Genomic DNA, 15110 nt, shown 5'->3' on the forward strand with positions numbered 1-15110 from the left:
CAATAGAATATGGCAAAGGTGAGACAGTATTTCACATCTGTGACTACATTTTGATGTACGTATAAGTCCATCTTGCTAGCACATACGAGACTTCTCCTGCTGGTCTTGGAAAAGCCATATTGTAACTGCCCCTGGAGAGGGCCACATGGCAGGGAACTTTGGAGGGTCTTTATGACCGGAGGGTGGCCTCCAGCCAACAGCCAGTAGGAAGCTGAGAACTTGGTCCTAGAACCACAAAGAAATGGATTCGGCCAACAACCGCATGAGCTTGACAGAGGACTCTGGACTCCAGAAGGGAATGCAGCCAGGGTATGTGACGCTACCCAATTCTGGGCAGAATGGATGGCCTCTCTGTCCTCAATCTAGCTATGGCCATAATCAAAGAAAAGACTGAGGGAAAAGGGGATGTCTTCCATGTTTCAACAAAGCCCAGGAGGCCACAGACACAGCTGAGATTGAACTTGCAGGGCAACTGGAGAGGCTTGGAGGAGGAAATGCTGAAGTAGAGGGACATACGATGCAGAAGACCTGAAAGCGAAAGCTGAAGACTCACTCTGTTGGCCACGAAGCCCCATGTAAGGAAAAAAAAAAAAGCAGATTTTTTTTTCCCAAGTAGTTACTTATCCCAACAGACCAAAATATGAAACACCCTCCTAAATATCAAGGCCATTCACATGGTAGCTTCAACTCACTGAGAAGTTTTTAAGGGAGCAGATTGGTTTCCCTAAAAATGAAAATATCTTGTCTCCCATGTCTCCAGATTGGCACCACTTTGTAACTCTGTGCCTACATGAGATTTAATAGGGGCATCCAAAGAAAACAGCCCCAGTCTTTCTATACCGAATATGTACAAGCAAGGAGTAAATACGTTTCTGGAATATTAAAGAAATAATTATTGGTTCCACCCTCCAGTTCGAGTTAGTGAACCAGACATAGGCATTTATTGTCTTGTACGGTCTGCGTTCCTCAGAAAGCTGACTAACACACAGTTAAGTGTGCGGGATGTCTGTCGGCGAGTGCCTTTGGGAGAAATCCGTGTAGAAAGGATGAGAAGGGAGCAAGAGTGGGAAGAAGCGGCAGTTGAGCTGTGATACGGGCCCTGGCTAACCCCGTGGGCCAGTCTAGAACTCGAGCAGCCCTTCAGAGTCGTCTCAAGTTAGGCCAATATGGCCAGATATGTATACATCACCTTCATAAGTCATTGGACGCAGCTACCCTGGGAGGGGTCCAAGCCTGGGCAAGGTGGCTCTCTGCAGCTGCAGCAAGCCCTAAAGGGGTGGACAGCCTTGAAGGAGGTGCCCTCTCAGCAACTGGAGCAAGAAGGCCTTCGCCGGAAGGGGGTTTAGGTGGCACATCCCTCTGCCCACCACACCTCTTCCTCCTTTTAAAATAATCATGAAGGAACAAAAACAGTATAACCTGACAGCAAGAAAGAATGGGAAAAGATGCTCAAGTTCATCAGTTCTTAGGGAAATGTAAATCAAAACCACAAAGAAGTAGCACTTCATACCCACGAGGATGACTGTTATCAAAAACTCTTACAATAACAAGTGCTGGTGAGGATGTGGAGAAAAACGGGAACTCTCATACACTTGCTGGTGGGAATGTAAAATGACTCAGCTGTGGCAGAAATAGTTTTGCAGTTCCACAAGAAGTTAAACATAGAATTATCATAGGCTCAGCAGTTCTGCGCTTAGATATATACCCAAAGGGTTGGAAAACTGGTACTCAAATTTGTGTACATGCATGTTCATAACAGCACTATTGACAACAGCCAAAGCTAGAACCAGCCCAAATGTCCATCACCAGATAAATGAATTGCGGTCTAGCCACACGGTGGAATATGACACAGCCATGAAGAAGGCATGGAGCCCTGGTGCGTGCTGCAATATGGAGGACTCTGGAAGGCATCATGCTAATGGAAAGAATCCGGACACAAAAGGTCACATATTGTATAATTCCATTTACATACAATATTCTGAGTAGGTAAATCTATAGAGAGAACACACATTGATGGTTGCCAGGTGTTGGAAAAGGGGTTGGGGAGCAACTGCTGAACATGTACGAGGTCTCCTTTGGGGCTGACAGAAATGTTCTGGAACTAGATAGAGGCACCACTTGTACAACATTGTGAATGCACTAAATGTCACTGAATTGTTCACTTTAAAATGGGTAATCTTGCCTTACATGAATTTTATCTCAATTTAAAGAAAGGAAAAGATGGAAGGGAGCCTGCAATGGCTTAAGAATTCCAGCAAATTCCTTGAAGCTGCCACAGTGGAGACCAATGAAGCCACAGCTTAGAATACCTACAAAGGGACTTCAGCTAAGGAGGGGGCAAACTCAGCCTAGCCAGTCCCCCAACTCACAGAGAACAGGTATAAGTAGAAGTAAGGGTAGAAGTAAGGAATGGGATTAAGACCAGAGAGATTAATTGAAGGCTTCTTTTTTTTTAAGATTTTATTTATTTATTTATTTGAGATAGAGTGAGAGAGAGAGAGCCGGGGGAGAGAGGCAGAGGGAGAAGCAGGCTCCCCACTGAGCAGGGAGCCCAATGTGAGGCTCGATTCCAGGAACCTGGGATCATGACCTGAGCCGAAGGCAGACGCTTAACAGATGAGCCACCCAGGCGCCCCTAATTGAAGGTTTCTATGTGGATGTTAATCTCGTGCCATTAGGCCCAAAAGCCAGTATTTAACCCAAGAATGGAAAAAAGAAGGGTTCTTCTCTAAATAAATTGAATAAAGTCTCTGGGGAAGACTAGGAAAGCTGAGTGGGTATTGAAACCACCAGAAAAACCCCCACCTCTCCACATTATTACATTTTGGTGGGCCCCCACAAAACTGTCGGCTTACTGCCTCTTCATCTTACAACAAGGCCTGCAAATCAATAAGTCCCATGGCCACAGAGCTGCCAGTCTCATTCATAAGCATAATCAGACAACAAAGAAAGGCTAAATATTTGAGGATGGTATACAGGATGACAGAGAAATATCAAGAAGTAGAAATAGCAAAGCTGGCCCTAGAGGAAAGAGATGATTAAGGGACAGAAAAGAACAATTTAAAAAGGACAAACAAAAATACCTTTTATTGGGGTGCCTGGCAGGCTCAGTATCCAAAATCTATAAAGAACTTCTTAAACTCAACACCGCCCCCCCCCCCGAAAAACAAATAATCCAGTCAAGAAATGGGCAGAAGGCATGAACAGACATTTCTCCAGAGAAGACATACAAATGGCCAACAGGCACATGAAAAAATGTTCAACATCACTCATTATCAGGGAAATACAAGTCAAAACCACAATGAAATACCACCTTACATGGTCAGAATGGCTAAAATGAACAACTCAGGAAATAACAGATGTTGGCGAGGATGTGGAGAAAGGGGAACCCTTCTACACTATTGGTGGGAACGCAAACTGGTACAGCCACTCTGGAAAACAGTATGGAGGTTCCTCAAAAAGTGAAAAATAGAACTACCCTGCAACCCAGCAATTGTCCTACTAGGTATTTATCCAAAGGATACAAACATAGTGACTCAAAGGGGCACATGCAGCCAAATGTTTATAGCGGCAATGTCCGCAATAGCTAAACTACGGAAAGAGCCCAGATGTCCACTGATGGATGAATGGATAAAGAAGATGTGGGGTGTGTGTGTGTGTGTGTGTGTGTGATGGAATATTACTCAGCCATCAAAAAGAATGAAATCTTGCCATTTGCAACAACATGGATGGAACTAGAGTGTATCATGCTAAGTGAAATAAGTCAAACACCATATGATTTCACTTATATGTGGAATTTAAGAAACAAAACAGATGAACATAGAGGAAGGGAAGGAAAAAGAAAACAAGACAAAATCAGAGAGGGAGGCAAACCATAAGAGACTCTTAACTATAAGGAACAAACTGAGGGTTGCTGGAGGGGAGGTGGAGGGATGGGGTAATTGGGGGATGAGCATTAAGGAGAGCACTTGATGATTTGTGCACTGGGTGTTGTAAGCAACTGATGAATCAGTAAATTCTACCCCTGAAACTAATAATACACTACATGTTAACCAACTTGAATTTAAATAAAATCTTTTAAAAAATACTTTTTCTTTTATTAATATCCTCAGAAAGATTTGAGAAGATATGGAATATATAAAACAAAAACAGATTGATGGGCCCCTGGGTGGCTCAGTTTGTTAATCGTCTGCATTTGGCTCAGGTCATGATCCCAGGGTCCTGGGACTGAGCCCTGCATCAGGTTCCCTGCTCAGTGGGGAGCCTGCTTCTCCCTCTCCCTCTGTGTGCTTTCTCTCTCTCTCTCAAATAAAAAATCTAAAAAAAATTTTAAATCTAAATCTAAAAAAAATTTTAAAAACAAAAACAGATAGCTATGAAAAAAATACCATAGAACAGGAAAGATCACTTGAAATTAAAACTATAATTGCAAAATTAAAAATTCAATAAAAGAATTAAAAAACCAAGTTGAGAGGAACTTCAAAAACGTACAACAGAAATCCAGGAAAGGACACCACCACAAAGTGCTGACAAGAATGTGGTGTACTTCAAACTCTCCTACTTGCTTGCGGCAGTGTGAATGGATACAACCACTCTGGAAAACTTTGTGGCAGTATTTACTAAAGCTAGAGCTGAACATGCGCCTACCCTATGAGCCAGCAATGCTACTCCAATGAATATACCCAAAACACATGAGTACTCATGGCCACCAAAAGACACATACAATTCAAAGTAGCATTATTCATAGTAGCCCCAGACTGGAAGCAACTCAAAGGTCCCTCAACAGTATCCAATGATTTGGATAGACCGACTGTGGTATGATCACAAAATGGAATACGATACAGCAATAAAACAGAATAAACTACCCATATGTGCAACAATATAGTTGAATTCCACAAATATGCTGACTGAAAGTAGCCAAACATAAAAAAAGTACCTAGTGTGCAATTACATATATATGAGGTTCTAGAACAGCAAAATTGATCTATGGTGATAAGGTCAGAATAGTGGTTACCTTTGGGAAAGGTACTGACCAGGAGTGGGGCATGAGGACATCCATAGGGGTGCTGGAGATGTTCTAATATTTTATCTGATTAGTGATTACATGAGTGAGTACATATGAAAAAAAATATGCTCTATACCTAAGATTTATATACTTTACTGTACATTATGCCTCAATACAATATGGTAAAATACAGTCTAGGAAATATGAAACAAAATATGAGTCATTTAGGAAGACCAACATCTTCCTAAGTTATAGAGGTGGAAAAGAAAAAATGGACAGGAGGAAATTATTAAAGACATATTAGAAGAACAACTTCAGAGCTGAAGAAAAAACTGAATTCAGACTGTAATGACTTCTTTGAGTTCCTAGCACAATGAATGAAAGCATACCCAAGGTTATGCATAGTTTTGTGAAAGTTCAGAACACCAAGGATAAAAAAAGATTCTAAAAGCTTTCAGAGATTAAAAAATTATATAAAATTTCAGTGTAAGTTCTTATATATAGCCAAACTGTCAAACAGGGAAGAGAATGAAGACTTTTCCAGACATGCAAGAATTCAAAAACTTACCCCCTACTTGACCCTTTCTTACAAGGCTTCTTGAAGATGCACTCTAGCAACTGAAGGAAGTATGGAAGAACACCATCATCACTACCACCACCATAGCTAATATATATGTATATAAAATTAGGAAATTATAGATACTAATTACATTAAATATAATTAGGTTAAGTTATTAATCATACATATTTGTTTAGGAAATTCTCCAGTATGACAACTGTGCAGCAGACCTAGAGAGTAACCAGTCCCGACTGAAACAGAAGGTTAGAGACTCTGGGAGGAAGATCTCCAGGAAATAAAGGAATTGCATCCAATAGATAATGTAACTGAGACACTAGAAGAAAAATATATGCTAAAAGCATAGAGTGCCTAAAGCAAAACAAAACACCAAAAGTCTCTAAAAGTCTCTGTCCAAATATTAAGCAACCAGTTCAAATTGAAACAGAAGTCAGTGACCTTCAAGAAGAAGAATAGAAGGGATTTCAGGACATACATAGAAAAAGAAGCTAAAAGATATTAGGGCTATGGCTAGAAGAAGAAGGCTTTTGTTCTTTCTCCCATCTACAAATAAAAATTCAGTTAGCAATTCCAGAAAAAACAAAAACTATAAAAGAAAGTCATGGTTTAATATAACACAAAGGAGAATGTGGTAAGATTTGGAACAAAAAGTAAAAGGTACAAAAGAGGAGACTCCATTTGAACATTGTCATTTGAGCAGCAAGGGGGTCATGACTAACTATAGAAATGGAATCAGAAACAAAACCAATGAACAAACAAACAAAATAAAAACAGAAGCAGACTCATAAATACAGAGAACTACCTAGAGGGGAGAGGTGGGGGGATGGGCGAAATAGGTGAAGGGGATGAAAAGGTACAAACTTCCGGTTATAAAATAAATAAGTCATGGAGATGAAAAGTACAGCATAGGGAATACAGTCAATAATATTGTAATAACCTTGCATGGTGACAGATGGGGACCACGCTTCTCGTGGTGAGCACTGAGTAATGTATAGCAATGTCCAATCCCTACGTTATACACCTGAAACTAATATAACATTGCTTGTCAAATGTCCTTCAATTAAAAAAAGAAATGGGAATAGTATCCTAACCCTACACTGAACTGTAATGAATAATATGACCACAGTCAAAATATTGCACTGCTGTTTGCTTTTCAACTTTGAGAATCAAGCTGCAAGAAAGCCCAGAAGACTTAATTACAGTTAACAAGAAATGAACAATGGAAAAGTACAAACACATCTGTGGTGGTGCTGTGATGCACTGCTCAGAACTCCCTTAAGACCAAAATTCTTATTTCCCTAGCTGGCTTGAGTGCTGTCAGCTGCTGTCAGCCCTCCTCAGGAATTGCGTTGGATAAACAGCCACCTCGACTAAGTCACACCAGTCCTCAGGAAGCCCACCTGCACATCGTTGCAAGGCCACCCCAGCTTCAGAGCTCCCCAGGGGATGGGCCAGAGCATGTTTTGAGACTGCATCACAGCCCACCTTCTCCATCCGTACAATCTCTTCCCTTCCCTTCAACAGGTGTTGATCCTGAGACAACTCCCTACAAAACTCCTGCACATTCATCTCCATCTTAGAGCCAGCGCCCCTGGGAACCTGACCTGCACCAATTGTCAGGGAGTTGGGAGGAGGAAAGGAAGAAGAGAAGTGGAGGGAAGAGCTGGCACAGTAATATCATCCTTGCAAAGTAGAAAACCAGTAGTTATTGTCCCCGGTTGATGGGAAGAAAAATCGAGGTATAGAGATATTATTTAAAGATACAAAGGAGCCAACAGAAAACCTGGAGAAATAGTGATCTATCTATATATTAAGAGAAGGGAGAATGTAGGGAGAGAGGAAATTGGTCATGAGTCAATAACTGGTAAATTTCAGTGATGAGCACTGGGCTTTAGTATACTACTTTATGTACTTCCGTATATGTTAGCTCAATTACTGCAGTCAAAAGTTTAAAATGTAAGAGGGAACAATGAGTGAACTATAATCTCCTCTGTCACCACAGGAAGTCAGCTGAGAATGTCTAAAGTTAACATAAAAAGTTGAAATAAATGTAAGCATAGTGTTTTACCCAGAGGCAAACTACCAGAAGAACTGAAACTAGAAATATTCAAAATAAGACTAGAGATGCTGAGGGGTATGGCACGGGCCCTTTGCTTTGTATTATATGCTTTTTGTTCTCTTTGACTTCTGTTATGGGTTGAATTGTGTACCCCTACTCCCACCCCCCCAAAAAAAGATTTGTTGGAGTCCTAACCTCCCAAACCTCAGCATCTGACCCAATTTGGAAATAGGATCTTGACGAGGTCATCAAGTTAAAATGAGGTCGTTAGGTGGGACTTCATCGGATGGCGATCCCTATAAAAAGGGGAAATTTGGACACAAACACAAGCACACACAGAAGGCAGATGTTCACGTAAATGTGGAGGATTGGAGTGGTGCATCTCCAAGCCAAGGAATGGCAAAACTTGGCAGTAAGCCACCAGGGGCTGGAAGAGGCAAGAAAGGGTCCTTCCCCTAGCAGTTTCAGAGGAAGCATGGCTCAGCCAACACCTTAATGTCAGACTTCTCGCCTCCAGAATTGTAAGACAATACATTTCTGTTGTTCTAAGCCACTTAGTTTGTGGTACTCAGTCACAGCAGCCCAAAACACTAATACGACTTAAAAACATTTCGAACATGATGAGATGGATGGGCTGTGCAGAAGGCCGGCAGAGGTAGAAAATTACATGCAACAGTTGGCACAACACGGGCCACGCGTGCGTGTGTGTGTTTTGTTGGGCAGGAAGAAGCAGCAACAGGACCAGAGTGACAGCAAGTGGAGAGGGCCAGTGAGAGCAGTTTGGGCGACAATGGTTAAGACTCGGGGTGTAAGAGAACTGGTTTTGGTCAGTGGGCTCCTGAAGTTTAAGACATGTGAGGTGGAGCAGATCCCAATGACGAAAAGGTCTAGGCTATGGCCTCGAATGGGGGAGGCCAAGGTGGAGAGGAAGAGAGGTTGTCAGAGGTGAGGAAGAAATCAAGGGGCTGCCCAGGTAGACGCTGAAGTTGCCCAGGATAATGGCAGGGCAACAAATCACCCCAATCTTAGTGGCTGGAAACAACACCCATTTCGTACCTCATAGTTTCTATAGGTTAGAAGTCTGGGGGCAGCTTAGCAGGGCCTTTTGCCCAGCTCAGTTTCACACGGCTGTAATCAATATGCCGGCCGGGGCTGTGTTGTCATCGGAAGCTCTGGGTTCCCTTCCAGGCTCATGCTGTTGGCAGAATTCAGTTCCTTGTGGATGGAGGGCGGAGGTCCCCTTTGCCAGCTGGCCATCGGCCCGGGGCCACTCTCAGGTCCTAGAGACTGCTCACAGTTCCTTGCCAGACGACCCTCTCATTGGTGCTCTCACAGCCCAGGGGTTTACTTCTTCAAGGCCAGCCAAGGGGATTGCTCTAACTTTGGCCTCTTTTGAAAGGCTCATCTGATTAGGTCAGACCCACCCAGGATAATCTCCCTTCTGATTAACTCACAGTTAACTGATTAGGGGCTTTAATTATATCTGCAAAATCCCTTCACCTTTGCTATGTTCTATTCCTTTTAAGCAATAAGGGAGGGGATTATACAAGGACATGTACACTATGGGAATAGGACACTTGAGGGCTATATAGACTTCTGCCTACCACAGATGAACCCCATCTTGAGCCTTAATTCCGTCAGATAACAGACAATTTAATCTAGTCCATTCCATATTTTTCCAGTTACCTCAGGGTTTTCTTACTAATTTCCAATTATCATTATCAAGCAATTCAGAATTTTCTCCTTCTTGACTCAGGCTATCACCTAAATTCTGTGAGGCAGAGTTTCATGGCATTTGGAGAGAGAGCGAGCAAGCACATTTGATCCTTGTCCTTGGTCATTGTCCGTGCCAGCATCCACCGCAGCGTGCAATCCCACCCCGCCCTGAGGTAGCACCCCTTCATGCTGGCTTCCAATGAGGGGTCAGCCTAACCTGGTATGCAGTCCACACTACTTTCTACTGTGACATTCTTTGGAGGGTGACACTCTCTCTCTCTCTCTCTCTCTCTCTCTCTCACACACACACACACACACACACACACATACAATTTCAATGCCCTTCTTGGGGAACAGGTAAATCCAGCCACTTTCCCGTGCCACTTTAGTACCACAAGAAGGTCGGGGGGGCTGCCTCGGGCACGTCTGCAGCTGAGCCCTGGTGATCCGGTGTGAGGAGAATTTTAGGGCTCTGTTCACTCTCCGGGGGACGGTCCAGCAAGGGAGCACAAGTCCCTTGCCCTTGGACTTCTACTGCACTCCCACCTTTGACCCTAACTCCAGGGGCTGAAGGCAGCACACATCAGTACATTGGTAAATACTACACAATGCCTTGCCACAGCAGAACGGTGAGGGTTCAGGGGAGAGCTCGAGGCTTCTCTCTCATTCCAGATCCAGGGTCTTCAGGTGGGCCCTCCTTGAGGGCAGGCTCTGTGCCTTCAACTCACTGCTGTGTCCCCGGGGCTAGCACTGTCATTGGGTTCCCAAGGATCATGGGATGAGAAGCGTGATCAGAATTATCTGGATGAGAAGACAGAGCGGCCCAGGCTGTACACAGCCTGCTGCCAAGAAGGGCTCTCTCACCCTGCAGAGAGAGGCAGGCAGGGCCCTGGTCTCTGTGAGTGTGTGAAATGGTTCTGAGGAGCCTGATGTGGGCTGTGACTGTCACCAAATATGCCAGGCACCAAGGGCCCTGGTCCTAGAAGTGGCCGTGTCAGGGTGTGTGAGGCAGTTCTGGGAATCTGTTCTCCAACCGCCTGAGGAGGGCCAGATGGACAGGGCTGGGTCTGGGCTGCCCCCAGGTTTGTGATGCAGCAGGAACAGCCTGGCCCCTAGCTGGGAGCCCAAGGGGGTGAACTTGAATCGGATCACAACCAGCATCTGATTCTGTTGAAGTAGAAGCCCCGTGGAGCATGCCCCATGGAGCATGAGGGGCAGCCTTAAGAGTTGCTGAGCTTCTACCCTGGGTCACACACTGAGCCAAGGACTTTGTAAGGCAAAATGATGTTCTCAAATGGAAGGGGTTAGTCATAGTCCCATTTGCCTCTGGACATCTTACATTATCCTGTAAGCAATCTTTCCCTTCCCTCCCCCTCCTCTCTCTTTCTTTTCAAGCCCAGACTCTTCCATCTTGCTATCCGTGGATTCCGCCAGCACAGCCCAGGTTGGGTGGACGGCAGGGCTTGGAGTGAGCAACCCTCCTGCTGTTGGAGCCAGGAAGCAGAGCGTTTCTAAAAAGCCTCCACCAGGGGTTGCCCAAGCCGGGGTTTGAAAGCGCAGCTTCCTAGGTGATTCATTTGCTCAAAAATACGCATTTTGTGTAAAGCATAAGCTTAAAACAAAATGAGTACAACGGAGATGCCTAATCAGATATTTGTAGGCATCGCTCTGTCACTCAGTGAGGTATGACTGGTTCTTTTCCCATTTGCGTTGCATTCATTTGGATGAGGAGTTTACATTTGGTCACTCCCTCTCTTCCTGGCTTCCCGTTCCTCTTGGATTCAGGGAGAATTTCTGCGTATTCCCCCAGGTCCAGCTTTACAAAGAACCTCAAGGAAGGGAAACAATGACAGCTCTTTGGGAATAAAAAAGGACTCTCATCATGGAAGGCTTCCTGTGCGCGGGGAGGGGCTTCTGGTCCCTGGGTCTGCAGGGAGTTCACCAGGCATTGCCAGCCTGCACTCTCAGGCTCTGACAAACAGATGCTTCTTGCAAAGGGGAGCCCACAGCTGGATGGCCAAAGTGACCCCCACTGCCTCCTGCACTTCTGAAGTAAAAGCCAGAGGACAAGTCAGACTGGGAAACACTGCAAGGCTTTGGTGATGTTCCTCCAGGGGCCCTTCTCCTGGTGTCCTATGAAACACACCTCAGGCATGAATCCATGTGTTGATAGAAGGGACAGCTAAAGACAGCCTGAACTCTGACACCACCAAGGGATAAAAACCAGAAGCACAGAAGAAATCTTCGGAGGTGCACCAAATTACCATGTGCCTTGTGTGACAGATGACTTCATGAAGCTAACAGTTGACACCAAAAAGGTGGTAGGAGAGCAACTTTGCCAGCTGGATGAGGAAAATCAGCCCTAATCTGCTATGACATGAGGTTAATTACTGACAGGGATGACATGTTTTGCCAAGAATTTCAATTCTGTCTTTACCAAGACATGACGTCTCTATTTACCACATGCAGTCACCTGCTTTTTACTTGAAGAAGTGTGGCATTTGGGAAGCAGTGGGCGTTACTCTTCATGGAACTGGCGGGACGTGATTTTTCTGTGACATTGTTAAAAAGTCTGTCAATATGGGAGACGTCTCTAAGGGTCTCTAAGGGACGACTGAAAGCACTCAGGGGTGGCAGGCATACCAAAGGGGGTTCTTGCTAAAGTGCATACGTTGTTCACATGTAAAGTTTTCAAAAGTCCTCAAAGTGGGGATTTCTCTCCATTGAATCTTGGGGCCCAAGTGCTGTCTTTGAATCCTGGGCAGGAGCAAAGCCTTGTACCTCCCGGTCCTAGCCTTGAGTGGCAAGACGCTGAGGGGCCACATGATGATGGCGCAGCTGAAGGAGCATGGGCTCAGCCATCAGACAGAGCTGATTTCAACCCTAGCTCCACAGTGGACTTCGCCCACTGCTAAACTTCTCTGGACTTCACCTGCAAAGGTGAATGCCACAAAGAGACCACCTAGGGGCCCCTTCCCAGTCTCAAGCAGGCACTTAATAAACAGGAGCCATGCGTCGCAGGCTCTCCTTGCCTGGCTGGACTCTGGTGGCCCATGGAGACCCAGATCCCAGCCTACCCAGCCTACCCCAGCTCCAGCCCCACAGGGGCACAGCTGCAGTGATCGCTGGCTCACTTGAGCCCACACCATGGCTTGTGAACCTCAGAGAGACGCCGGCTGCGCCAGCAAAACGTGGCCAGTTATAAAGCCACAGTCTGTGGCATGGGGGGCTCAGCCTTCACTCAAGTGCATGCTGGCCCAGATGCCAGGCAGGCTCCAGGGGGCACAGGTGGCATGTTCCGGGCGCCCCTTTCATGGTACTAAGATTGGGGGGGGAATTCTGGTTGTCCGTTTCCTGTGTCACTTGTCTTCTCCATCAACAACAAGCTGTTTGAAGACTAAGTCCCCAGAGACACAGGCTGGCGGTGGGGTGGTATCAGCACTTCTGTGCCATCGTCAGCTGGTGCGGGGGAGGCAAGTAAGGCAAAAGACCCCAACACCACGGTCTCACTTCTCTTCCCAATAACATCTTTGTGCACCAAATCCATTCCAGCCTTTTCAGCTCATTGAGTCCTCACGGCAGCCCCAGGGACTGGGCACTGCTATGGGCCCCAGCACACAGATGTTCAGACTAAGGCTTGGAGAAGGGGCATCACCGGCTCAAGGCCGCACAGCCAACAGAGCTGGAACCTAAAGCCTGACCCTCTAGCCACGATGTCCTTCAGGCTGCCACAGACAGACCCAGGCCGGGGACCTGGTCTGGGTGGCTCAGCCTTGTGCCGTGAGGGTGATCACTGTGTATCTTCACAGGCAACCAGGGTAACATGGAGGGTCACGGAGGCAGGGTGGGCAGGCAAGAGAGGGCTTCCAGATCTTGGGCTGGCACAAAATCCTAATTTTGCTCAGGGAAAACGTGTGCTTGGCAATTCAGGGTCCACATTAATTCTAATGAGAATATTATTAGCCACCAAGGATGCGGTGAGTGAGAACTGGATGCCGCTGCCTGAAGTTTATGTCCCAATAGCACTACTATCCTCTTGTCACATGAGAAGAGGGAGGCAAGCTAAGGTCTCGCAGCTTGTCAGTGACCAAGACTGACCGAGCTAGGACTCCAGCCCCGCTCCCTCACTTAGCCTCCGTGCTCAGCACTGCTTTGCTGAAGAGAGACACAATGAACAAAGCCACGTGGGACCGCGACGCGCTACCCCGCGGTGGGCACTCGCCACGTGCCAGGCCCCGTGCTGCCTGCATCGGCCTCACCTCACCTCGCCACCCCACCTCCTTAATGTTCACCCATGTTGGCTGCAAGACATGAGCTCTCCAGTCAAGATGCCTCGAGGTGAAGGGAAAAAAAATCCCTGAAGAAAACAAATGGACACAACGAATGAAAACGAGACCCCGAAGACCAGCCCAGGCAAGCTGCTTTCTGGCGTCTTATTGTCCTGTCCAGAGAGGACCACCAGGCTCCTCAGGCAGAGGTCCACGCAAGAGTCACCAGCGCAAGCTGAGCAGTGCCCTCTCTGCCCCCCTCCTCCAGCCATGCCCAGTGCGCACTGGGAAAGCAGCAGCCGGGCATCTGGGGCCGCCCAGCTGCCTGCGTCGTTACCTTCATCTCAAAATCCGACTCCGAATCATACAGTACCCCAAAATCGAGGGAGTGGGCCCAGGCTCGGTGTGACCGCACTGGGAGACGGCATGGGGCTCAGGACCGCCTGAAGCAAGGCTGAGGGCAGACTATCGGTAATATAAATGACTAGTGTACACACATGCCTGCCAAGGGGCCTTCCTATTTCGAACTCCGTGTCCATCCACCATGGAGAACTGTGGTGGGTACCAAACGAGATTTCCCACCATGGTGCGGGTCGGCAGCAGGTGAGGCATCCGGCCATCCAGGCTGACCCAGGGAGGGCCTCAGTCCTGCCTAGCCCAGGGAGGGCATCCCTGCTGGCTGAAGGCTGGAGGAAGGACATACATCCAGGAACCCTGGCCCTCCATAAATCCTCATCAAATGTTGGCTCTTACTGGTGTTAGCATCATGTGTGCACACCATCTCATCCAGAACCTCAGGGCCAGATGAATTTCAGAATTCAGAAAGGTGGTGGGGACAGTCCATAGGTCAGTGACACCCTTGCACGGTCTAGCAAACACATGGACAGCACTGTAGAGAAACATGTGACTATTAACACCGAGCGTTAATAATAAGACAAATACAGAAATAAAGAAAATTCAGGATTCTCTCAATAGCTTCATGTCATCCATTTTTGATTTGACCACCAAAAGGGTTTAGGTCAAGCTTATGAAAACACTTGTGGTTACCAAAGCTTTATGGATGATGACATTGTGGGTAGCAGATCCTGGACCTGTGTTACCTGCGGCAACAGGCTGACATCGACTCCCACACAGGTCTGGGAAGAGGCTCCAAGCTTCATGCATTCCCGGCACTGATATAGCCCTCAATTCTCAAACCCTGTCAGTTCAAGTAGGTTCACAGTGCCTCCCAATTGGCCCCAGGGGCCACTATACATCTTTGGTCAAAATCCATGCATAGCACCTCAGGCCCCAACCTGTAGCTTTGGGACTGGGGGCCAATGGTGTCACTGCTCTTCCTTCTCTTCTACCAGCTAGAGAGTTTTCAGCATCTGCCCATCTCCCATCAGCAGGCTTCAAGGCACAGGCCAGCACCCCCATAGTCTTTCTTACTTAGCAAAGCCTTCTTGGGAAGAGATGCCTCTTCAACCATATCAGTAATAGAAT

This window comes from Mirounga angustirostris, unplaced genomic scaffold, assembly GCF_029215605.1.
Source record: "Mirounga angustirostris isolate CCGP_5_RB_7025 unplaced genomic scaffold, mMirAng1.0.hap1 SCAF_11, whole genome shotgun sequence".
NCBI classification, from domain to species: Eukaryota; Metazoa; Chordata; class Mammalia; order Carnivora; family Phocidae; genus Mirounga; species Mirounga angustirostris.